The 26,927-nt window shown below is 34.3% G+C and overlaps 1 protein-coding gene across 2 annotated transcripts in view; it reads left to right on the top strand.

Annotated features, from left to right (window-relative positions):
- ARNT2 (aryl hydrocarbon receptor nuclear translocator 2) overlaps positions 1-26,927 on the top strand; it is a 251,591-nt gene that overhangs the window by 7,230 nt on the left and 217,434 nt on the right. Inside the window, exon 2 of one of the 2 annotated variants that reach the window (XM_074234005.1) lies at positions 9,186-9,264. The exons of the other annotated variant lie outside the window; for it this stretch is intronic. The gene's annotated coding sequence lies outside the window, so the exon portion shown is untranslated. The remainder of the gene's footprint in view (positions 1-9,185; positions 9,265-26,927) is intronic. 2 annotated transcript variants of the gene reach the window in all.

Here is a 26,927-nt window from a genome sequence, read left to right as displayed (position 1 = left end):
TGTTGTCTCCATTCATAATTGAAGGGAATTCCAAATTTCTGTTAGAGTTTAGTGAAAATTAAGACCTATTTTCACCCTCCATGTTCATGGGCCACTTGAAATAAATCTATTTTTGTCTATTTTATGGGTTTGTAGATCCCAGATTAAGAATGTGGTATGTGAGCTAAGTTTTGAATGAAGAAAGGATTCTAAGAGTTGGAAATGAGGAGATTTCACCAACAGGGGAGAAATTTGAGATAGAGTGTTGTATCAATAAAAATCCAAAGATCTGTATGTTTGGACTATGAAGAACTGAAAGGAGAGTGAAAATGAGAAATAGAAAGTTAAGACCAGGAGCCAAGGTCCTTAAAATCTAGAGAGGAGTTTTTTTTTTTAATCCAAGAGTCAATAGAAAACCTATTAGTATTTATCAAGTAGAACAATGATATGGTCCTATCTGTGCTTTAGGAAAGTCATTTGAGCATACATCTGTGGAGGATGGATAGATGGATGGAGTCTGAAAGCAAAGAGATTAATTAGGCTATCAAAACAGTCATAGTGAGAGAGGTGATAAGTGGAGAGAAGGGAATGAATTTGAGAGCTGTGTAGTTACCAACAAGATTTAGTAACTGAATCGCTTTATGGAATTAGAGATAAGGAAGAGTACAAGATAACATTGAGCTTCCAATTTGGATGACTAGCAGAATGGTGTTAGAAGGAGGGAAGTTCACAAGAGGGGTAGGCATAAAGGCAAAGAGATTGCACAGGAAGTAAGCAGCAGGATTAGCAGCAGGTATCATACTCAACTAGAAATGGGGCCTCTAATACATTTGTTAGTATCCTTGCAAGGGAACATATTAACTTAATTTTAAGGTGTAATATCACCTTTGTCTTATTGTAGTTTTCTTTATTTCATTAAGTATTTCCTAATTACATTTTAATCTGGTTCTAGTCCCTCTCAGTAGTTTTGGGGGAAGAGGTGCTTCATGACAGTTGTGTTTGACATCTCTGTTCTCGAAAGTAATAAAGAGGGGTGGTATCATCTGACCTTGATCTAAATCCTCTAACTTCAAATCTGTTTTGTGAACTTTGTCACATTTGCCTAAGCTATATTTATTTCTCCTCCTCCTTTCTCTTCCTCCAGTGATCTAATTAGCTCACCTTTATAGTTTCCCCTATGTGCCAGTCATTGTGCTAAGGGCAGAGAGTACAAAGGCAAACAACTGTCCCTAGCCTTTAGGGGAGACAACACATAACTAATGGGTACAATTAAAAATACACAGAGTATGTGGAAGGTAATATGGGAAGGAAAGGAAGGAAGGGGGACTAGACCATTTTAATTAAAGACAAAGGACCATACCTTTATTGCCAATCCTTTTCTTGTGTCTTCAAGTAAACATTTTTAGAACCTTTTAAGTTATTTCTCTACAGTTTTTAAAGATACTTTCTGCTGCTTTAGCTATCACAGACATTTCCAAAATTGTTCCCATTCAATGTTTAGAGAGTAAGGAGCCTACCTTTCCTAGCAGGTGAAATTAATTTGCTTTGAAAACAGTAGGTGCTTAATAAATGCTTATTGATTGACTGACTTGTGATCAGAAGAAAAATTTGGGTTACCAGGTTGTAGGAAATTGAATACTTTTTACAAATTTGCTATTTTTTTAAACTTGCCATTTTGTTATTGTTATCTAGTTGTTTTCAGTATATGATTCTGTGACCTCATTTGGGATTTTTCTTGGCAAGGACACTGAGTTTGTTGTCATTTCCTTGTCCATCTCATTTTACAGTTGAGGGAACTGAGGTAAACAGGATTAAGTGACTTGCCCAGGGGCATACAGCTAGTAGGTGTTTGAGACCAGATTTGAATTTAGGAAGATGAATCTTCCTGAAGCCAGTTGCAGTACTGTATTCATTACCTACTTAGTTGTTCTTTATCATAGGTAAGATGAATGAATTGGTTTGGTGATAATATGTGAAAATGTATGTCATTGTTGAATGCAAAAAGAAGTGAAATTTTGCCAGTTGTTTTGTGAATTAGGTCCAAGAAGAGTCAAATATCAATACAGACTCTATAGACAAAATAAGTTATGACTGTAGATTATTTGTTTACACAGTAGCAGTTTATTAAATCATTACTTTTCTTGGATTTAGGTTTTGCTTTCTGGATTTCATCCAATGATAACTTTTTTTAGAAAGATTTTATTTATTTTGAGTTATACAATTTTTCCCCCATTCTTGCTTCCCTCCCCCACCCCCCCACCCCCAACCACAGAAGGCAGTCTGTTAGTGTTTACATTGTTTCCATGGTATACATTGATCTCAGTTGAATGTGATGACAGAGAAATCATATCCTTAAGGAAGAAAAATAAAGTATGAGATAGTAAAACATCTAATGATAACTTAATCGGAACTTTAGTATTAGAATGCCTTAAGCTTCCTGCTCTGGGATGCTATTTGGGTTCTTGGGTAACTAGGTCATCTCGGATGGATTCCAAAAGATTCATACCTTGATCTGATTTTTATTCTTTAGTGAATTTGGTTTATTAAAGACCTTAAACTTTCATCCTACTATGAAAACCATAATGTTCTCAGAGAGAAAGCAATGAACAATTCATTCTCTGCCCTCAAGAGGCTTAAAAAAAGCAATGGTGTCCCACTCAACTAGAAATACCTCTAATCCATTTGTTAGTATCCTAAGGGGACATATTGACTTGATTTTAAGATTATAATTTGCTTATGTTTTATTGTAGTTTTGTTTCATTAAATATTTCCTAATTACATTTTAATCTGGTTCTAGTCCCTCTCAGGAGTGTTGGGGGAAGAGGTGCTGCATACCAGTTATGTTTCACACCTCTGTTTTTGAGAATAATAAAGAAGGAAATCATCTTTAAATCATTGTGTTTTACTATGTAATTTCTAAACATAGTTGATCTCAAAGAAATATAACATTATTCATTAATATAAAGGATCTGTGTTTTAGGAGCTGAACTGTATCATACTGAAGTCAGTTCAATAGATAATTTATGTTATGGATTTTTTGGCAAAAGTGCAGTAAGGACCTAGAATGTTTTAATTGATATTTTATTTTATTTTTCCAATTACATGTTATGGAAGTTTTTCAACATTCATCCACTTGCATATTTATAAATTATACATTTTTCTACCTTCCCTTCTACCCTCCTTTCCACCCCTCTCCCCTCATGGGGAGCAGTCTGGTAAAAATTGTAGATATACAATTGTGCTTAACTTATTTACATATTAAAAGGACCAAGAATATTGAAAGTGATCCTCCTTTCAACTAGAAACCATTAAATTTATTGAAATTGATTAAAATTATTTAATTTATTGAAGAGATGGGGGGCCAGATGTGAGGGCCATCTTATGAGAAAGAGGATGTTGGTTTGGAAAGGTAATAGCATTAAAGGAGCAGCATTGATGCCAATGGATCCTCTGATAGCTGATCAAAACTCCTTGGTGCTTTTTACCTGCTTAGTCCTATAACAGCTCATCACATTCATGTGACATAGGTGATCCTACTTCTTTCTCTTGCCAAGGAATGGGAGTGGGAAATACAGACACCTGAGACTCTAAGACCATTGTTGAATTCTGATTCTTTGTATTGAAAAGTTTTCCCCCCTCTTTTTATTCTCATTGCTTACTCTTTTTCAGTCTGAGAAACATCAGCAATATTTTGTGCTGCTCCTCTGATTATTATATACACTGCTCTCCCTGTGGAAAAGTACACTTTCTGGTGAAGCAGCTGTTCTTTCTTTCTTGCTTGGGCTTCTTTCCTTAATGTTGCCAACATTAAAGATACTTCTTTTCTGGTTTATTTTTTAATTAAGATTTTTTTAACTACTTGTGAATACAAATATGAATTCTCTCGATAGTTTTCTGATTTACTTGGGAATGTTGTACCTTTTACAGATTCATTGTAGTTAGTTACCTGCCTTGCAAAAAAAAAAAAAGAGTTGGACAATATGAATCCTAAGGTTGTCTCTGGTTCTAACATTTTGTCATTCTGTGAGAAGGCTCCTTTGAAAAGGGGAGACTTTTATCTTTCCTCTATTCTCAATTGCAGTTTGGAATAGTTGTTCTGCTAAATAGAGACTCTTGGCCTTAATATGTCCCTCACTATACCCAGTCATTTGTAGAGGGATATGTGGTTGAAGATTACTAAAGAGAAAACTGATTCCTTGTCTTTAACTCCCAGGTGGATTAGAGGAGTGGCAGAAACTGTAGGAGCACCAACAGATTTCCAACCTTCATCTCAATCTTCCTTCCCAATTTCATCAATTGGAAATTCATTTGTGAATTACTAATTCTTCTTTTGGGAGACAGCTATTCCCCAGGAAGGCTAAGTAATTAATATTCAGTCTCACTTTTTAATCAACTAGTCTTTGAGTCTCACAATTCAATTATGATATTTTATCTACTGGAATTCCCCCCAGACCTCCCAAATGCATCTTTGGACACACAAAAATTAACCACCTAAACATATATGAAGCAAGGACTCTGTGTACCTCTGCTAGAAGATGCCTCCAAGCAGGACGTACATAGTGAGAGGGAATCAAAAGTATTGGGTTTGAGTCTAAGCAACAAATTTTAGGGAAGATATGGACAAGCTAAGGTCTTGTTGATAGGAGTGTGTCCAAAATGATAATGAAACTAGAAATTCTTAGGAGAGCATTAGAGTAAAGAACTAATGATTTTGTCCTGGAGGAATAGAAAATTTGGGAGAATGTGATGGCTCTCTTCCAATATCTGAAGGATTATTAGAAGGAAGAGAAAAGAGACTTAAAGAACTAGAACTAGCAGCATTGAGTTTGAAGTTGGAGAGAGGCAGATTTTAGTCAGTTATAAGGAAGAAATTACAGAGTGCTCCAAAGCAGAATGGGTGGTTTCAGTGGTGATCATCTCTCAGAAAGCAGTGACCACAAATCATTTATGTCATAGAGAGGATTGGCATTTAGCATTTAGAGGTTTTTATTGAGAGAGAAACCAGGAAAGAAGGAAAAAGAACCAATATCAGCAGAGGTGATAATTCTATCGGCATGACTCTCCCTATCAATCTACCCCCCTCCAACTCCTCCTTTTCCATAATTATGTTTCTAAGGGATTCTCTTATTGGGATTATCTCTAGAACTGATCCTCTCCAGGGTTTCCCTTCACTGAAGAAATCTTGAACCAGTCCAAGATAAAATAAAACACACCGCCTCCCCCAATTTCTATCTTAACTGAGTTGTTGTGAGATTCAAATGATATAGCAATTGTCAAGGACTTTTTAAATCCTTAAAGCAAATATCAGTTATTATAGGATGGAATCCTACATTTAGAAATGAAAAGAAACTTCTTGGGCATCTGTTACAACCCCTCATTTCCCAGTTGCACAAACTATCACCCAGAGAGGTTGTGATTAAGTAGCAGTGATGATGTAAACTAAGATCTCCCAGCTAAAAATCCACAATTCTTTTCACTGTATTCTCAGCTTCTCCTTTTCTCCTTCCTCCCCACCCCCGAACAGTATCTGCTCTTCTGAGAGATTTTTTTGAGAGTACATTATTTTTCAAGTGAAATCATTCTAGATAAGATAACATCTTATCCCTCTGAAAGCACTGGGTTACTACACCTTAGATTATTGCTTTTAAAATGTTACAAGGTAAAATCAAATGGAAATTATATATCTGACTGACCAGATGAAAGGGTGGGAGGACTACAGGAAATGAAATAGTTGATTTTAGTCCAGTTATTGACAGATTCAAAACCATATTAGATGGAATAGCTGTAAATAATAAAGTTCCAATAGGACCCTTGTCCAAAAAAAAAATGACCTGACAATTTATTTTTAAATCATTCAACCTTCCCTTTAGACCACACAGATTATAATTTAAACACAATCAGTGCTTTGCTTCTGGTTTGCCATTCATGGTAGCTGACCCTGGGGATCAGACTGTTCTTTGTTTTCTCTCCAGAAGAATGTAAGGTACTCTTGGTAGACTTGCTACTGTTCTCTTTCATAACAGACCTCTTCATTCATTAGACTCAAAATTGTTATTCTTCAGTGGGAAAGATGTAGGCTTGAAAGTTTCAAGGTTAAGTCCTTCACAGACAAGCAAAGAGCTTTTTTGTTTCCCAGGCTGCTGATCTGACCTTTAAGAAATTCAATTAAAAGTGTAAAACTTTTCCAAATGAAGGAACTGTTATCTGCTTCTGTGAACTTCCTCAGAGCTCAAAGTATCCTTTATTGTTCTGGTTGTGCTTTGACTGAAGCAGAAACTGGCTGCAGTTTTCTTAAGTCAGTTAACACTTGCATGGCCCAGTTTGAAGTGGTTGATTTTTGAGGGGTTTTCAGAATATAGTTTTTCCTCACTTGTTAAATAATGAATGCCTGTGCTAATTATAATGCTGATAGATTTTGCTCCAATCATTTTGGGATTATGAGTACTAAAACACTGTTAGAGTGGGAACAAGTCATTAGGGACACATCCTTGTTTTGGGAACTTTGGGATTTCTAGGAATAGAATTTGATTATCACAGAGGACCAGCAAACACCACATTTACTCACCAAGGTGATTGATATGTACTTGGTAGGTTTGGTGCCATTAAAAAAATGATTATCCCACACTGTGCTAATGCAATAATAATGAATCATCATGTAACAACTTATGCTTTATGTTTATCCACAGATCAATAAACAAAAGTCAGACAGACAGGTATATTACTACCTCCTCTTATTATTTTTTATTTTTCCCTGGCATATCATAAAACAACTGAACCTTCTTTACTGTTATCTTGTATTCTCTTATCTCATGCATTTCCACATATGACAGGACAGGTCTTTCTTCTTGCTTTTTTTTAGAGCTCTTTTTAAAATTTAGCACATGGGGGAAAAAGATATTTGGTAAATATTCAGAGTTTATTGGTGATACTGACCAGGTCTATACTCTTTATTATGTTCTTCCTTGCCTCATTGACTTTCTCATCCTGCATCCTGTATCTTCTAAGAATAGAATCTGAGCCTTCTGTGATTGATCTATTTGTTCAATGTTTTTCTAGTGCCTGCTATGTGTTAGACATTGTACTAGGAACTATAGGAACTATACAGAGAAGTATAAGATATGAGCCTAGGTCTTGGGGGGTCCCACTGTTGAGTTCAAAAGACAGGTAAGTACCATATAAGGGATACAGAAAATAAATGTCTACAGTTCAGGAAAGGAAGAGAGTCCCAAAATTAAATAGACTAAAATAGCAAAATTGGATGAGTTCTTTTATAGTTGGGAGTGACATAAACCTCAAATGAGGAAGAGTTTCTAGATTATGGTTCCTAAAATCTGATTAATACTTTGAATACATGAATCAGTTTAACTGGCCTCAATAGGTGACTTCTTTCCATTAACTAATAGAAATTACCCTGAAAACAATCTCATGAAGATGGCATGATTTAGTGGACTTGGCATAAGAAAGATCCAAAATCATGGGATATTTGTTTATTGATAAGGCCAGTTTTTGGCTAGAATCTGTCAGTCATATAAAGCTGTTAGTCTTTTCCAAGCACTACTTAGCACTGGAGATACAAACACGCACTTGGAAATCATGCTGGAAAGAAGATGTACAAAATAACATTTTACTCTTATGACCACTGTAGAGAGTGGTTTTGCAAAATCTATTTTTAAGTCAATTAGGTTTAAGTGACATGCCCAGGATCACACATCCAATAAGTGTCTAAAGCCACATTTGAACTCAGATCCTCTTGACTTCAGAGCCAGTGCTTGTATTCATTGCATTAACTGCCCCGGTTATATACTCTTTTACCAATAAGTCAGGGATCCTTAACTTTGTTGTGTCTTCTACACTTTTAACATCTTGCTGAAGCTTATAGATCCTTTTTTAATGCATATATGTATATAAAATAACTTACATAGGATAACAAAAGAAATCATTTATATTGAAATTGTTTTCAAAATATTAGGGGCAGCTAGGTGGTGCAGTAGATAGAGCACCGGTCCTGTAGTCAGGAGTATTTGAGTCAAATCTGGCCTCAGACACTTAATAATTACCTAGTTGTGTGGCCTCGGGCAAGCCACTTAACCCCATTGCCTAGCAAAAAAAAATATTAAAAAAGTTCATGAACTATAGGATAAAACCCATTACAATACATGATACTGAAGATAATAATGGTAGTAGTAGCTAGTGTTTTAATTACTTTAAGGTTTACAAAATGCTTTTTTATATATTTTCGTTTTATACTCATAGCAACCATATGACTGAAATGTCATTATTATCCCCATGTTTCAGGTGAAGCTCAGTGAAGGTTAGGGATTTATTATGGGTCACATAGCTAATAAGTTTCTGAAGCAAGATTTGAATCCATGAATTTCTGGCTCTTATTCTAGCACTTTATTAATAATGGACCAATTGTCATTTCAGTAGATCAAGGTGAAGGTAAAAATATAGATAGTTTTTAGACACCAATGCATTAGCAGCAAAACTGAAGTCAGCAAAAAGCTGATGCTGTCTTTATTCAGCTTCTTTCCCAACTTGCCTCATATCTGCAGCCAAAAAGCCTTGTACCTTCCTGTTTGCCATATGTAAGAAACTTCATTGGATCAGGGGCCATAAAGTTGTAACTGGAGAAATTAAAGATTAAAGTCTCCTCAAAGATGTGACCTTGAAAAGGCTAAGAATGCTATGCCATGGATCTCAGGCTATGGCAGCTGAAAAAGGGAAATAGAGGGGTCATTGCACTTTCTATTTGTTCTCAGCAGAGGAAAAGAAAATATTGATCTTTAAAGCTGATCTGGTGTTTTGAGGATGACAACTTTGAAATACCTTGAACTGGCTAAAAATGAAAAAAAATTGCTAGACTTTTGCTTTATTTTAGGAGCAGTACATATGTTTTCATCACATTAGCAATTTAAAATGATGCCTATTCTGGGATCATTTACCACAACTTGATATACTTGGCAGAGATGGCAAGCTCTGAAAGAAAGAATAATTACAGCGAATAAGTGGGATTAAGAGTCAGAACACTTTTCTGACTTGGGAAAAAGCAATTCATATCTGAAGTCTTTGGGTTCTGCGTGTAATGGGTAATGTATACATGGAAGAGTTATGGGGCTTTTCTGAATAATTTTTTCCTACCTCCCTTGATTATTTTTGAGTAATTAAGCAACCTATCCTTTTCTTTTTGCCTTCCTTTTTCATAGCATCAGCTTTGGAGTCATAGGATTTTGATTTAGGAGGGACCTTGAATCTCCTTGGATTTCTCCCCATTTTACAGAAAAGGTAACTGAAGCCCAGAAATGATGTCCCCTTAATCATATATGTAGGAAATAGCAAGGCTTGGTTTCAAAGATATTTTTTCTATACCAAATTCAGTGATTTTTCCATTAGAAAGTAAAATTCAATTCACTGGCAGTACTAGTTCCTGGAGTTCTAGATATTGGATAGTACTAGAAGATACTGGAAGTACTAGAAAATAAAAAGAATCAAAAGACAGTCCCTGCCTTCATGAAGCTTGTTGTTGTCAGTTCTTTCTCAAAAAGGACCAATGACATCATGAGGGCAATATCTTGACTTTTATGTAAATGGGCTTTAAGTGAGGCAGAGCTTCCCAAAGTCATCATCTTCCCTCTCCTCCAGAGTCATAGAAGTTCAATGTCAAGACAAAAATCAAGATGACTGATGCATGTTTTTTTCTAAATTAAAGTCTTTCCCAGGTCGCAGTTTATTGGGTGCAACAGTCATTCAATGACTAAGGGCTAAGTAGAATTGAGACATAAGATGACATAATCTAAAGGAGGAGACAAGGTATAAACAAAAATGGGAAGGAAAATTATAAATAGAATAAATAGGAAATAATAGAGAATTAAGAAAGGATAGGAAAGGTTTCCTACAAATGAGATTTTGGTTGGCACTTAAATGAAACCAGTGAGCTCAGTAGTTGTAGTGGAAGAAAGATTGCATTCCAGACATGGGGAAATCAGAGCTAAAAGATATCTTGTTCATGGAACAACCAAGAAGCCAGTGTCATTGGATAAAAGAATACATGTTGTGTCAAATATTAAGGTTTAAGATGACTGGAAAGGTAGAAAAGTTATAAAGGATTTTGAATGCAAACAAAACATCTTGGATTTACTCCTGGAGACAACAAGCAACCACTAGAGTTTATTGAGTAAAGGAATGGAGTGATCAGACTTTCATTTTAAGAATATCAGTTTCGTGGCTAAATGGAGAATGGATTGGAGTAAGGCAAACTAGACAGATACAATACTGCAGTAATAAAGGGATGAGAAGATAAGGCAGTGTCAGAGAAAAGAAGGTGGCATATTAGAGAGTTGTTGCAAAGTTGAAAATGACAGTCCTTGGCAACGGCTTGGGTATGAGAGGTGTAGTGAGGAATCTAGGATGACTTCTAGGTTGTGAACCTCAGGGACTAGGAGGATGATATCATCTTCTATAGTAATAGGGAATGTAGGAATGGGGCAGAGTTTAGAGGGAGAGTTAATGGGTTAGAGATCAGCAGAAAGACTGGGATAGGAAAGGTAGATTTAAGAATCATCAGCATAGAGAAGATACTTAAATCAGAGAATTGATGAGATCATCAAGTGAATTAGTATAAAGGAAGAAGAGAAGAGAGTCCAGGATAGAACCCTGAGGAACACCAGCGGATAGAGGTTGTAATCTGGAAGTGCATCTAGCAAAGGAGATACAGAAGGAGCAATTAGGAGGAAAACCAGGTGCAACCTTAAGGATATGTTCTTTATAGCTTTAAAAATCTATACCTCATTTTGGAAAAATGGTTTGTCATTTTCTACAGCTAAAATCAAATGACTTAAAAAGTTCTTAACAAAAAAGGAATGTAAAATCCTTCTAACATTAGATAAATTTCAGCTATTTTAATATTAAATTGAAAGTAAAATCATGGAGAAATGCACCATCAAATATATAAATAACAGTTTCATATGAACAAAAGGTGTATTTTATATAGTGTTTTAGGACCAGACTTTTAGTCAGGAAAATCTAGGTTCCTTTCTCACTTCTAATACAATAAGTTATGACTATGGGTAAATCACTCAATTTCTGTAATACTTTTAAGTTATAGGATTAGGATATTTAAAAAAAAAGCTTCCATAGTGAGAAAATCACAGATTTTTGATGTATTGTCATAGGTAAATGTAGAGTTATGAGATCTTTTTTAAGTTCTGAAATTCATTTCAACAAACTTTGAACATTTTCTTGGTAGAAAACACTACTTTATGTAATAGAAGGAACCTTAGAAATCTTGTAGTCCATCTTCTTTTTACAGATAATAAAGAATTCCAGAGATATGGAATCACTAGAAAAGATTTAGCTTTTGAATGATAGAACAAGTACTTATCTCACATTTAGCTCAGTGATCTTGTAATTGTACTACATAAATTTATTTTATTCCAGATTGTAAACAGCTATCAAATTTTGGATTTTTTTCTAATATATTATTTGAACTTGCTTTAACTTGGTTAGGAAATAGAAATGCTACATGAGTCATGGAATCACAAAATCTTTTGTGATCCACAGGTAGGAATATGGTGATAGATGTAAAACAACCATTTTTCTATACTATAGACATTTAAACTCCATTATTAACATTTTCACCATCAATTTCTTGACTAGACAATCAACAAAATAATACAGCAAAGGTGTGATTTGATCTGTATCATTTGTGGATTTTCTAGGGACAAATGTTTACTCTGAAAATTCAACAATCATATCTTGGCTTTCCAAGTTGGTTCTAGCACATCTATGTATACTTTAACATTGAAGACAGGAATATACTAGTCTGCATAATATAGTGAGTACTCCATACGTTAATATTTCAGCATTACCATGATAACATCATTGAATTAAGAAGTATTTAGTAAATGCCTAATATATTCAGGGTACTATGCTAAGCACTAACCATACAAAAGCAAACAAAAAAAAATGGAACAGCCCTTCCTAAAGGAGTTTAGTTTTTTTACTTAAAAGTTTCTATCAATGTGGGTACCCTCTCTATTGGTGCAGATTATAAGTCCTCTATGCTTTCTCATCCTGAACTATTCTTGTATTTGACCTCCTATTATTCCTCTTTAGTAGGATATTGTTCCCAGAATCCTATCTATCTTTAATCTGGATTGTCTGACAACTAAGTGTCATAATGGAAGGCTATCCCTTTTACACAGTAGACACTTAAGTGTTTGTTGAGTTGGATGGAATGATCTTTCAAAAAATATAGTACTCTGGAATCTGTTCAAATATAGAGTGATTTTACATAAATAGATAAAAGATAGTTATATTATAAATAGCATTATTGGATAGGTCAATCTTGGTGCTAAAAAAAAATCTGGGTTCAAGACCTTTCAGAAAAATTATTCCAGCACATAGATTAAAATGTGATCTTATCATTCACAAAATGGACCTCTTACAATTAAACCCCAGAATTTTGAACATATTTGAATACAGATAACTTCAAATGTTCCTTGACAAAAATGCTGAACTTGGGGGAATCAGAAGATCTAGACTTGGCACTGATGCTTACCATTGTGAATGTGTAGCCTTGGGCAGATACTTTACTTCTCTTGGCCTCAATTTCTGTCAACTGAGATTGGGGAAACCTGAATGGAGGGTGGGGAATGGAGGGGGAAGGTGGAGGTGGAGGTGGAAGGGATTGGACCCAATGATCTTTCAGCCTCTTCCAGCTCTAATATTCTGCCCTTCTCATCTCAATACAAGTTAAATGGATTTTTAATGAAGCATTTAAAGTTAACTCTTTCTTCAACTAAATGACAATGATATATGACAAATAAAGTAATTATAATCAAATCATGTAAAAATTATCATATCTCTAATGAAGTCAATAGGAAACTAAAGAGTTTAATTACCAGCTTTACTAACATACAAATTGAAAAGCTTTTCAGGTAAGTTGCTCATATGGAATGTCTGAAAAAGACAGTAATTAAGGATCTGGGATCTTCATTCAGATGTTAATTACTGTCTGATTTGTCCCTTTCTTTGCCACTGTTGTATATCCTGCTTTAGATGCTTAGATTCATTTTGATTTTATTTTCTACTTAAGTGAGTACTTCAGGAGGGAGGATGGTACAATTGGAAAAGAACACTAACTCTAAAATCAGAGCACTAGGCTCAAATTCCTATGCCTGACCCTTACAATGTGTTTGATCTTGGGCAATCACCTCTTAGGGATTCAGTTTCCTCATCTGAAGGGAGGTGCAATAAAAATGACCTTTGAGGTCCTTTCCAACTCTAGATTTATGAGTCTAAGATATTTGTTTCTGTTTCATATCTGCCTGTTTCACACCTCAATCCACAGCCAAAACCAAAGCTTTCCATATTTTCCTAACTCTCCAGCTACATTGGACCCCCCCCCCCCAAACCAAGATATTCTCTATTGCTGGGTGAATGAATTCAGGCCAGTGAAGATAAACTTGACCCATACTAAATAAGTGAATGAATGATTTAGTATTATCAAAACAGGTTTCATTCAGAGGAATTGGGGAGAAGGGGAAGTACTAATAGTTGATCTCTTACATTTATTATGGCTTGCTTATATGTTTACTTATAAACTTGTATGAGCACTTGATTATATGTTTAAGCAATAGGGGTCTACAAATCCTTAACTATCTAAACAGCAACCAGACATGGTCCCAGTGAATCAGAGAATCTCAGAATCAGATGGGCCTCAGAATCTAACTACATGGGAATCCTATATATAAAACAGGCCTCATAGATGATCATTTTTTATCTTGAAGACAATTTGTAGAAAGCTACAAGTATTTTACTTTATTTTGAACTAAAATCTTTTTTTTTTTGCAAATTCTTCCCATTTTTCCTAATTCTGTTTAGTCATTCAGAGCAAATTTAATCCCTTTTCTATACTGGGAATTTTTCAGGTTTTTGAAGATATTCACCACATCCTACTTACATCATCTTTTCTTTCGGGTAGGTATCTTCTATTTCTTTAATCCATTTTTGTGAGGCATAGTTTTAAGTCTCCTTATGATTCTTCAAACAGCTTCTAGTTTGATGATGCCTTCTATTCTAGACTCCATATATTAGAGAGAACACTATTCCAGATAATTTACCAGAGCATTTCTCTCAATACTTCTTGTAATCCTTCTTACAATTGCATTGGCTTTTTCATTGCCTTACTATGGACTATAAAGAAAACTTATATTTCTTAAATGTAAAATCTTACATTTCTTAATTGAAAATACCTTTCAATATTTATTGAATATTTATTTTCTTTATAGCTGATAGAAGTCTCAGGAGAATAGTTTAGAGGTGCTGTGATTTTTTCCCAGACTGTATTTTGAGTGGGGTCTCCACAAATCATTTAACCTATGTTCTCAGATCAAGGTACAGGGGTGCTGACACCAAAGATGGCTTCTCACCATCTCAGACAGAAATCAATGAAATATTTCACCAGTATATATTGGACTAGTTTTTCTCTCTTTCCAGGTATTCTATGAGAGTGATGGGTGCTATGCAAAATATCATCTGTTATTTATGCTTTGGGATCTCTGAGCATTGGAACTGGCTGAAGTGGCAAAGTGTAGGACCCATGACTATTTGAAGATTTATTGGAACCTTTCTATAAGGGTCTTCTTTCTTGATCTGGGTTAGTCTAAGACTTCTTCAAATAGTCAATTGCAACTCATTAGAAATTTGGAAAAGGGTCACCATAGCAAAAAGAGGGACTAAAGTAGCTTTGTTTTTGGCCTGAATTTTTTACTTAGCTCAGCTTTTTTGTGCAAGTCTCCAGATTTTAAAGCATGCTCTCTCTGTAAGTGCAGTAAACTGCTTAACATTCACTCAGGGTTTTTGTTCAATATTTCATGTATTGCAGTTATAGCTGTGGAAACAGCTAGGTGTTTCAGTGAATAGAGTTCTAGCCCTAGAGTCAGAAAAACTGGAGCTCAAATCCAGTCTTAATGAGTAGCCGTGGTCAATTCCATTAGCCTCTATTTGTTTCATTTACCTCAACTGTAAAGTAAGTATAATGATAGCACCTACTTTACAGGATCATTGTGAGGATCTAATAAGACTATTAGGCTCAGCCCAGTGCTTGTCACATGGGGTACTATAGGATGGCTTATTCTTTTTTCTTCCCTTCCTACTATTGGGTCAAATGATTGAAATATTTTTCCATTCCAATTATATTGGTCAATGCATTAACTGGTCTTTCTGACTATAAGTCATATGCTGCTTTGTTAATCATACTATCTATGCCATTATCCACTTTATTGAGAAAAATATTAAACAGAACAGGGACAAGGACTGAGTCCTATAGAACCTTGTCTGGTCATTTAACCTGTTCTGAATTCACCTTACTGTAATAGCAGCCAGTCCATATCTTGCCATTGTCACAAGAATAATGATTTCATATTGATTAATATGATATAATGTAATAAATTCAATAATGTTTAATTTAGTTCCTAAAGATCTTTTACACAGACAGACTCTGGCCCTGGGAAATCATGAAAACAAAGAAGTTAGAGCCATTTGTCAATCATCAGAGAACCAGGTTCTGTCCCCAGTAAAAGTAATGTATACCCTCAAGACTATACAATCAACTTAACCATTCCCACAGAACTTTGTTGTCCTATTTGGATGTTCACATCTATTGTAATTGTTGTATTGTCCTTCATGGTGCACTTGTCCTGGGAAGATCACTCAAAACCCCAAACTGATTGTTCTTTGGTCAGTCTTCCCCTTCCTTCCCATTTATGATCTCCTATCTATTCTCTATCTGGATTACAGTAAGGTGGAGCTCCAAATAGGAGAAATCCCATGATTTGCAAATTGGTTCCTCTAATGAAAGTAATTAATTAAACCACTATCTGATTATTGGAAATCTATCTCTGACCTACTCTCTTTCACCCAGGTTAGAGACTGAATCAGTAAGAAAATTATGAAAGAGTCTGTGGACATAGTATTCTCCCTTACCAAAATACAGGTCTATTATGCTTACCTCTTTTCCCTGAACCATTACTAATCTAGTGATCCTGTCAACAGATGAAATATTTTGACTCCAGTCTAATTCTGCTCTTCTTATGTATACCCACTTTAAGAATTTATATACTATGGACTAAAAATTCTGTCTTATCCCATTTTATCAGGGAAAAAAATGACTTAACAGTATAGAAGTAAATTATTTCAGAGTTCATAGGCGGGTGAGTTCTCTTCTTCCTGGGAGAATTGATAACGACCTTGAACTAAGATTGTGATGATGGGAAGGGAAAAGGGAAGAGAAAAGTGAGCAAGTATTTAGCAATGGACTATAATATACCAAGCACTATGCTAATTGTTTACAAATATTATTTCATTTGATCCTTACAATGACCTTACAAAGTAGTGCTATTATTATTATTATTATTATTATTCCCATTTTATAGTTGAGGAAAGTGAAGTGGGCAGAAGTTAAGTGATTTATCTAGGGTCACGCAGCTAGTAAATATCTGAGGATGAATTTAAATTCAGATCTTTCTAACTCCAATCTCAAGACTCTGTCAACTATATCACTTTGCTGTTAACTTTGATAAAAAAGAGGCAATTGGGAAGCACTGAATCACTTACTGCTGTGATACAGTAAGTTGAATATAGACAATGTAAGAATCATAGATGGAAGTGAGGACACAGTGATGAGAATAAAAGGAATGACAAATTTAAATTTAAAAAAATTTAGAACTTGCCTGAGACTATGGAATGTGTTCACTTAGGATGCTTGATTTTTTTTTAAGGTTTTTGCAAGGCAATGGGGTTAAGTGGTTTGCCCAAGGCCACACAGCTAAGTAATTATTAAGTGTCTGAGGTCGTATTTGAACTCAGGTCCTCCTGACTCCAGGGCCATTGCTCTATCCACTGCCACCTAGCTACCCCAGGATGCTTGATTTTAATTTCTCATTATATGTAAAAGAGGAAATGATCATTTAATTGTAGTAGTAAACTGGAAAGAACAAGGACCAGGAGAGAGCTAGCATAATGTAGAAGAGGCTTGCCTGATTCCCTTTGCTCCAACAAAACTTAATTGCTCTTTTGAACTAGGAGTTCTTAAGGGATGTCCTAATGCTCTTCTTTCTCTAGTTTTCACCATACTCTCCCTTTGGAAATCTAGGACATTAAACTATTGACCAAAGTCACTACTAATGGTGCTGCTGCTGCTGTTGTACCTGTAATTTCTTTTATAGAATATTGGAATAAGGAAGCATAGATATATACATGTGATTTCTATTTTGATTCCCTTTGTTACTTTTTTGGTCATAAGTCATTAAAAATGAAGTGGAAGAATATAACAATTCATTTGCTGATTAGACTGTTATTAGTAGGCCTTTTAGGTGGTACAATGGATAGAGCATTGGATCAGGAAGACCTTAGTTCATATCTGACCTCAGGCATTTAATAGCTGTGTAACCCTGGACAAATTACTTAATCTCTGTTTGCTTCAGTTTTTTTCATCTGTAAAATGAGAATAAGAATAACACCTACCTCTTAACATTGTTGTAAGAATCAAATGAGATAATAATTGTAAATTACTTAATATAGTGATTAGCACATAGTAAGTACTGAATCAATGTTGTCTATTAGCTATTATTCATCTCAGTTGAATAAAGTTCTGAATTGGAAATAACATACTTTAATGGAGAGATGCTACTCTTAGAGTCAGGAAGTCTCAAATATTTTATATTGTCTAATGTTATTTTAAGGGAATTTCTTTTTCTAGCTATTGTTACTGAACTTTGTTAGTATTGTACAAAAATACTGATGATTTATGTGGATTTATTTTGTATCCTGCAATTTTGCAAAAATTATCAGTAATTTCAAGAAGTTTTTTAATTAATTATCTAGTATAGTCAAAGTATAATATTATATCATCTGCAAATAGTGATAGTTTTGTTTCTTCATTGCCTATTCTAATTCCTTTAATTTCTTTTTTTCCCCCTCTTATTGCTATTGCTAACATTTCTAGAACAATATTAAATAATAGATTTGATAATGGGTATCTTTGCTTTATTCCTGATTGTATTGGGAAGGCTTTTAGTGTATCTCCATGCCTGATAATGCTTGTTGATGGTTTTAGATGAATATTACTAATCATTTTAAGGAAAGTTCCATTTTTTCCCATGCACTCTAGTGTTTTTAATAGGAATGTACTATATTTTGTCAGACTTTTTCTGCATTTGTTAAGATAATCATGTGATTCCTGTTGGTTTTGCTATTGATATGGTCATTTATGTTGATTGTTTTCCTAATATTGAACCTTCCCTGCATTTCTTGTGTATATCTGACTTGGTCATAGTGTATTATCTTTGTGATAGATTGCTGCAATCTCTTTGCTAGTAATTCACTTAAAATTTTTTGTAACAATATCCATTAGGGATATTGGTATGTAATTTTTTTCCCCTAATTTTGCTCTTCCTGGTTTAGATATCAACACTATATTTGTGTCACAAAAGAATTTGGTAGTACTTTGCCTATTTTTTCAAGTAGTTTATATAGTATTTGGATTAATTGTTCTTTAAATGTTTGATAGAATTAACTTGTAAATCCAGTTGGTTTTGGGGATTTTATCTTAGAGAGTTCACTTAATGACTTTGAAATCTATCTTGAAATCCATGATTCTGTGAATTTATTAGGTAAATTCATTTTATGGTTACCTCCTCAGAGTCAGACAATAAACATTTTTTTAAATATCTACTATGTGCTAGGCACTCTGCTAAGTTTTGAGAATGTAAATAAAGGTTAAAGTCCCTGCTCTCAAGTTACTTAAAATCTATGAGGGGTGGGGAATAACATTCAAACAACTGTATACAAACAAGCCATGTACAAGATAAATTAGACATAATCAATAGATGAGAAAGTTCTAGAATAAATAAGAATCAGGAAAGATTTGTAGAAAGTGAATTTTGACTAGAACTTGAAAGAAGTCAGAGAAAAAATGGGTAATATTAACCCCCTTTACTCCAAGAGATTTGATAAAATCAAATTAAGATAGCAGCATGGAGTCACACTATAGACATTCCCTCCTTTTAATCATAAGATACTACTGGAAATTATGCAATAAACAGAACTATTTTCCTCTTAAATATGCAGAATTTCTGAAACCTTTTAGTTTACTCTTAAATAGTGAATGGCTAAGGTGGATTTCTGTTTTGCATTTGACTGTTTAGTTTCATTGACAGGAAGCAGGCACTGGCAGGTGAGCTAGGGAAGCTGAGGAATTAGTGACTACGGTACCTTGGTGAAGAGCAAAGGAGTAGTGTTTAGGTACCATAAACTCACCAATAAGGACAAAAGAGATAGACTAAAGAACCTTATTTACTATGTACTTCCAGAAACAATTTATGAACAATGAAAGAAAATGTTTTATTACTTATTTTAGACCAAATGAGCCTATCTGCCCAAATACCTTGGCAGCATGTTAATTTCTAGTTCTTTGCCTTTCCACTCCATCCAAATAATATAATAGATCTGAGGAGAGAATGGTCTTTAATGGGGCTTCTATTTATGAAGGCCATTCCCACCACATATTGAGGAAGTAATTTTTTTTACATTTCTCCATTGGACCTGGCTCTGAATCAATTTTTATGGTTTCTAAAAATAAAAATTAACCTTGAAGAAGAAAGATTTGCAACCATTGAGAATTTTCACAGGAATATGCCATAGGCTCTGAAGGCTGTTTCTAAAGAAGTGTTGTAGGGATATTCTGGAGAATAGCAGCAGTACCTTTGGAATAAATGTTGACAGTCTATCAAGATGACTACTTTTGAGGTAACATCCCTCATTTGGATGTCAAATTTATAATGGGTTTAATATATTAGTCTTAAAATTTGATAATTATTTTCTATATCAGCACACAGTTGACATTTACATGTTCTAAATAGATTGCATTGTCCACTGTAATGAGGATTTTACTCTCAGAATTATTGTCAGAATAGAGAATCTAGTCAGTTTTATTAAATTTTTATCAGGATCTACTTTTATCATAAGAAGTCATTTCTTCTTTGCACTAAGCATAATTAGAGTGTTTTCTTCCTTATTCCCACACATGTTATAATATGTAGAGATATACTGATCATCTTCATGCAGTCTTACAGGTCTCTATTCTGTCATCTTTGAGAGTCAATTTTGATTGAATTGTATGGCTCTGCAGTATTCCACTAATAGACTTCAGATGCTTCAACATGACCTTAGACTTTTGAAGGCCATGCCAGAGAGAACAGGGTTGGTAGGTTCTACCAAACAGGAAAGGCAAATGATGAATGCTCCATAAACTAAATCCAGCCTAGCTAGATTTGGAGAGGTTCATCACCAGGAAGCTAGCCACTGTGTTATTCTTTGCTTTGACCAAAAGAACATATGAAGGAGTTAAAAGCCACAATGGTATGGAATGTCCTAGATCTTGAGGGTGTTAAAATCTTGAAGTTGCTGTATCTTTAGCTCTTACTTGATCTGACATCATCTAGTTATTTGTCATGACAAAAAGGTGACAAAATAGCAATCTAGAAAGAAAGGTTCTGTTGATGGTGCCTCATTGTACAAACCGAACCATTCATTGTATTTCCTCTGAGTCATTATTTTTCTTTCATTTATTGACATAACAGTTTTATCTGTTTTTCTCAAAAATAGCTGTAAAAACAAACAGAAAAACCAAACAAACCATATTCAATTTTGCCTCATCAACAAAGCTGCCATCCACTACTGGGATGTTTTCTTATCTCACTTTTTCTCTCCTCTCCTCTCTTTTCCTTCTTTTCTTTTTTCCTTTCTTTTTATTTTCCTTTCATTTCCTCTCTCCCTCTCTTCCTTCCTTCACTGTATCACTGATAGACTCCACTTGAATACTTAGTGTCTGAAAGTTCATAAAAGAACTCATTCCATTACTGGGCAGCTCTAGTTGCAAGAAATTCTTTAAATTTGCATAAACATGTCTCTCTGTTCCCTTGTTCTTAGTTATATACTACATAGTATAGTCTTATTTCATCATCTACCAATTAGATCTTTTATAGTAACATACAATTTTAGAATTGGAAGAACTTCCAGATCATCCTCTCCAACACATACTCAAAAGGAAGCCCTGACAAATAATCATCCAGTCTTCAGAGATCTGAATATACCTGTCATATACCCATTGAATCTTCTATTCTCCAGGCTAAACATCCCTAAATCTTTTAATCTGTCCTTATATAACATGAACTTTTAAATAATCAGTTAATAATAAGTATTAATAAATGTCCTACTAAAGGTCCCAGGATAGGTACTGAAGATAGAAATATAAGCTTTCAATAAGTTTATGTTTTGACAGGAGTGTGTTTGTGTGTGTGTGTGTGTGTGTGTGTGTGTGTGAGAGAGAGAGAGAGAGAGAGAGAGAGAGAGAGAGAGAAATAAGAGTGAGTCAAAGAGAGAAATCAAGTCAGTTGTAAGATATAGAAGCAGAAATATTTTCAAAACTAAATATTGCCACTAGATTTAACCCTTCTTTACACAAAATGATATCTGCACACATTTCTATTTCTGGTTATTCTTTTCTGGTTAGTTTCCCTTCTCACCTCTGTCTCTTGACATACCTGACTTCTACCAAGACTCAATTCAAATGGCATTTAATGTCTGACAGTTTCCTTGTCTTCTTAGCTTGTTAAGCCTTTTTCTCTGGGATTACCTTCATCAAAATATCCTCCTTAACTGTAAAGATCTTTTTGTATTTTTACCCTCTTTTGTATTCCCAACAGTTAGGACTGTTACTGGTTTACAGGGACTTTGGGTGTGTGGGCAGCAGGTAAGGCAGAACTGAACCTCGTCCAGTTGTATGGAATCAACCCTTATCAGTTCTGCTTCACCTGCCACCCCCCTCACCACACATCCCTGGGCTGACTCATAGTAAGTACTTAATAAATGTTTACTTATTGATTGATTCCAGTTGTCAATATCTTTCCTTAAACATGACACTCAGAATTGAATATAATAGTCAGAGATTATAGGGGAAACATATCTAAACCTATTCTAACTACTTGCTTTCCTTCAGTAACATCTGCCTGTAAGAGACAGGATTATTAGGAAATTAATTTCTTCCTACCTAATGTTTCAGGATTTATTTTTACTAAAATAATTTCAGTCAATAGTAAAGGATCAGTCTGTGCCATTAAATAAAGAAATATTTGTCCTAACATTGATTCATATTCCTAATTAGACCAACTTCGTTTTCCTTAACTTGTGTATGTCATCTATAATTTTGTGTAGCAATCTTTCTGCTTTCTGGCACCCTTGTGATAGTTTACTGAGTGCTACATTTTCCAAGAATCTATTAGTTGATTTTCTAAATCTGGAAGATTCAATTGCCAGGATTGGCAGTTCTGAATAATTTGTTTATCCCCACAACCTTATAATATCAAATAACAGTCACTGAAATATGTTTGATTGCAATTAAGCTCACTCATATATTAAGAGTATTTTTTTGATCCTGTAGTATTATTGTGGGAAACTCACAGTAAGGACAGTCCCTTTGCCAAAGTTAACTCTGCAACAGCTTTGCACCTTATCGACTTAGAGAGTTGCTTGAGATCTATGAGGAATTGAGTGACTTTCTTAGGATCACATAGCCTATGCACCGAGGAAAGGCTTGAATCCTGGTTTTCTTGACTCCAAGATTTTCTCATTTACTAAACCATTCTGCTTCTTGTATTTATTTAGAAATTCAGGGGGCAGCTAGGTGGGATAGTAGATAGAGCACTGGCTCTGGAGTCAGGAGAGGAGTACCTGAGTTCAAATCCGGCCTCAGACTTAATTACCTTAGTTGTGTGGCCTTGGGCAAGCCATTTAACCCCATTGCCTTGCAAAAAAAAAGAAAAAGAAATTCAGAATTTATTTACAAATCTAGTATTTGCAATTAAGTTTTACAAAGACTTTCACATACCTTATCTCACTTGATTCTTGTATAAATCTTGGAAGATAAGAAGTATAAGTATTTCTCAATTTTACAAGTAAATTACTGGACACAAAGAAATCAGTCATTCAGTCAGTGAGAATTTTTAAAGTACCTACTATGTATCAGGCACTGTGCTAATTTCCTGGAAATCAAAGAACATAAGACAATTGCCCCTCTCAAGGAGTTTATAATCTAGTTGTGGAGAAAACATGGAAACAGTTATGTACAAACAAGATATAGAAAGGATAAATTCACAATGATCAATAAATGTGGCTTATTTCAGAATTGATAGAACCAGAATCCAAACCTAGATCTTCTGACTACAGATTTCTATATATTATGCAACTTCATAACTAATCTGAAAAATAGAGGAATTCTTGACAAGCTAATATATCATTTTCATTTGCCTTTTTTTTAAGTTTTTTTTTTTTGCAAGTCAAATGGGGTTAAGTGGCTTGCCCCAGGCCACTTAGCTAGGTAATTATTAAGTGTCTGAGACTGGATTTGAACCCAGGTACTCCTGACTCTAGGGCCGGTGCTTTATCCACTGCGCCACCTAGCCGCCCATTTACCCTTTTTAAAAGAAATTACATTTTTTTTAAAAAAAGGAATGTCCACTATAGATTATGGTAGACGTGCCCATTTCCTTCTCATTAAAAAAAGAATCTTCTATGATGCTAGTCTCATTCTGAACTTATACTTAAGTAGAAAGTCAAGATTTGAAGGATAAAGTGGAGCTCTTAAGCTCCTTAACTGATCATAGGGTACTTTGGTGAATGGAAATTATATCTTACTTTTGTTCCTGGCTTAGTGCTCTATGACAATAGATATTTTATGAATCTTGAATTGAATTGAGTTAAAAACCCTTTCATCTTAAAATTTTTTATATTACATTGATTTAAGTGCCAATTTAAAAAGTTGGCTGAAATGAACTAAAATTTTAGATACTTAATGTTATGGAAAATCTAACTGAAATTCACAAGTTATCAGTTAGTCTAAAATTGTTATATAAGCTGGTATTAGTAAGACTTTGTTATTTCTGAAAAAAATATTTATTAGGTAAGTACTTTTATAATCCTTAGCTATTTTCCTTATATCCCTAAAGATAGTAGAAGACAGGCACTTTTATCTTATTAAAGTGAGGCAGAGACATCCAGTCTAAAATGGCTGCTAGCTCCCCCACACCTACTTCAGCAAAACCCCAAATTTGGCATCAGATCAAGAAATCCAATGAGAATCTAAAAGAATGGCATAATCTGTCCCATAACCACACAAAAGAGGGAGCCAGATGTCTGTAGGTAATTGGAAAGAGGATTCTTCAAGCAAAGAAAATACCAGTGTGACCAGAGAAGGGACATGTGTAGTCTGCAAGAATCTCTGTTTGTAGGGAACAAGAGAAGAGAGTTCTTCTGATAAATTTCAATTTGATCAGAAAGACTAAAAGCACCTGGGAAGCCTCAAGAAGCTGGGTTCACACTAGGCTAGCCCAAACCCAGGGACTCTGAGGTTGAGATGCTGGATAATGATTTTATAAGAGTCAGTGCTGTGAACTCAAAAGATCCAAGAGAACATATCCATAGGAAGTGTTGTTCAGCCTAAGAAACCAAGGACCTAGTGTAAGGCAATCAATGTCAGCCACCCTACCTAAAGGGCAACAGCAGTGGACCTGGGTAGTGGCACAAAGTTTAAATTCAAGAGTTAAAATTAGAAACCTGAGTTAAAAACAAACAGTAATCAAATGAAACAAATAGATTTAAAGGGAAAAAAAAAGATTTACCAAGGACTACATGAATACCTAGAAGAAATGAAGTAAGAGATTTGAAAAATGAAAATCTGGAGGAAAGAATTGAAAGAACAAATAGATTAGAAGAAAAATAAAAGATATACTTTAACTAAGAACTAGAATCCATGAAAATACAATAAGCCAACAAAAATTAAATCTGTGATACCATAATATAGAAAAAACATTATTTTAAAATAGAAAGTTTGAAAAAAGTAGAAGGAAATGCAAGATATTTTATATTGAAGAACTGATATGGAAAAAAAGTTCTGTAGAGATCATTTAAGATTCATAGAACTTCCTGGATAAAGAAAACCATGAACATTATATTTCAGTAAATCACAAATAAAAACTTCCCCATTTAAATAGAACTAGAGAACAAAGTAAAGAATGAAAGTTGTTAGCAAAGTAAAAATCCAAGAATTCATTGAATAAAATCTAGAATTCCCATGTCAAAGAAAAAAATCCTGCAGCATCTATAAAAGAAGCAGTACAAAGGCACGATTCACACAAGACCTGGCAGCTCCTACTAAAAATGAAAGGAGATCCTGTAATACAATATTTCTAAAGACAAAAGATATAGGTATGCAACTCAGAATAATTTACCCTGCCAAGCTGATAATGATTTTATGAAGTGGGGAGGGAAAGGAGTGAAACTGGAACTTGAAAGTAATATATAGAATACTCAAAAAAGTGATATGAAATGAAGATTCATAATTTCATATAGAATCTTCTTTTTGTGCTCTGCTTCTCTATATGGAAATTCCTTGTTTTTTGCTTTAGTTAAAAATAAATAAAGTATAAAAAAAGTGTGCTACAAGGAGGAAAATGATTTTTTTGTAAGATTATGTGGTTAAGGCATGACAAAACTGTAATTATCCTATCTAATATACTCATGTTTCTTTTAATTGAACTAATTGAGTTTTAAAATTATAGTGCTTTTCATAGTCTGTTTTAAGCATGCAAAAAGCCCTGTTAGAATTTCATTAAGTTCTATTTTTGAAAAAAAAAATCAAAGGTACTCTATAGTCTATTCTACTCATCCATAATTATATTCATAATTCAAACAATAAAAAGGGAATATTTGAGCTAAATTTTTAAGGATATATTACTTTATCTAATCTAATGACTGTCTACCTCAGGTCTGCTTTTGTACATAATTTGTAAGAACTCTCCATATACACATCTTCTTGCATAGTAGAGCAGTATGCAAGCTTCTTGAGAACAGGGACAGTTTCACTTCTGTTTTTCAGTCCAGTGCTTAGTTAGCACAGTGACTAATTAATACATTGTAAGAACTTAATGAAAGTTTGTTGCTTGATTTTATTTGAGTTGCTTCGACCTAGGATCATAAATTATGAATCAGAACATTTGCTTTGCTTAACATATTGACTTATACATATCTTGGTTTTTTATTTTTATTTTTAATCTTAACAAAGAATTAGACAAATTGTACTTAAAAGGTCAAACTACTTGTACATTTCCCAAAACTATGGTAAAGGTTTTTGTCTTCAACCAGTAAAAGCTAAATAAAAATCAGTACTATTCATATGAATTGACCCTTTAAAAACGGTCAATATAATATCTGCCTTATTTAGTATCAATCAGTAAACATTTTGCATGTTGTTATGCTGCAGGCCCTGTGATAACTACTGGGGGAATATAAAAAGAGGCAAAAGACAGTCCCTGCCCTTGAGGAGTTTACAATCAAATCAGAATGATTACTATGGAAATATATTAAACACAATTGTATATGTACAATTGATACCAGATTGTTCTCTACCTGGGGAGGGGAAGGGGAGGTAGGAGAAAATGTGGAAATCATAAGCTTGCAAATGAATGAAAGTTGAAAAGTACCTTTGCATGTAATTGGAAAAAAATGAATGTTCTATTTCTTCTTAATGTGTGTTTTTCTGCTAATATTTTCTCTCTATCCATTCCATTTTTTTGTCCATGCTGTGTTATTTTTGTATTAGACCAACAAAATATGTATTCCAGATAACGCTTTATCAGTAAAATGGCATCAGATTGCCCCAGCAGGACTTCTTATGTCACTAATATCATTTTACATTATCACTAATTTATAAAATTATCATTCTCTACAATTTAGCAGCTTCATCTTTTTGTGCAGCAAAACAAAATTTATTTTTGCTGCCAACCCCATAAAACTCAGTCCAAACCTTTTGAAACAAATAGCAATATTGATAT

Source organism: Macrotis lagotis, chromosome 4 (genome assembly GCF_037893015.1).
Source record: "Macrotis lagotis isolate mMagLag1 chromosome 4, bilby.v1.9.chrom.fasta, whole genome shotgun sequence".
In the NCBI taxonomy this organism is placed as follows: Eukaryota; Metazoa; Chordata; class Mammalia; order Peramelemorphia; family Peramelidae; genus Macrotis; species Macrotis lagotis.
This window is presented reverse-complemented; position numbering and strand designations above follow the sequence as displayed.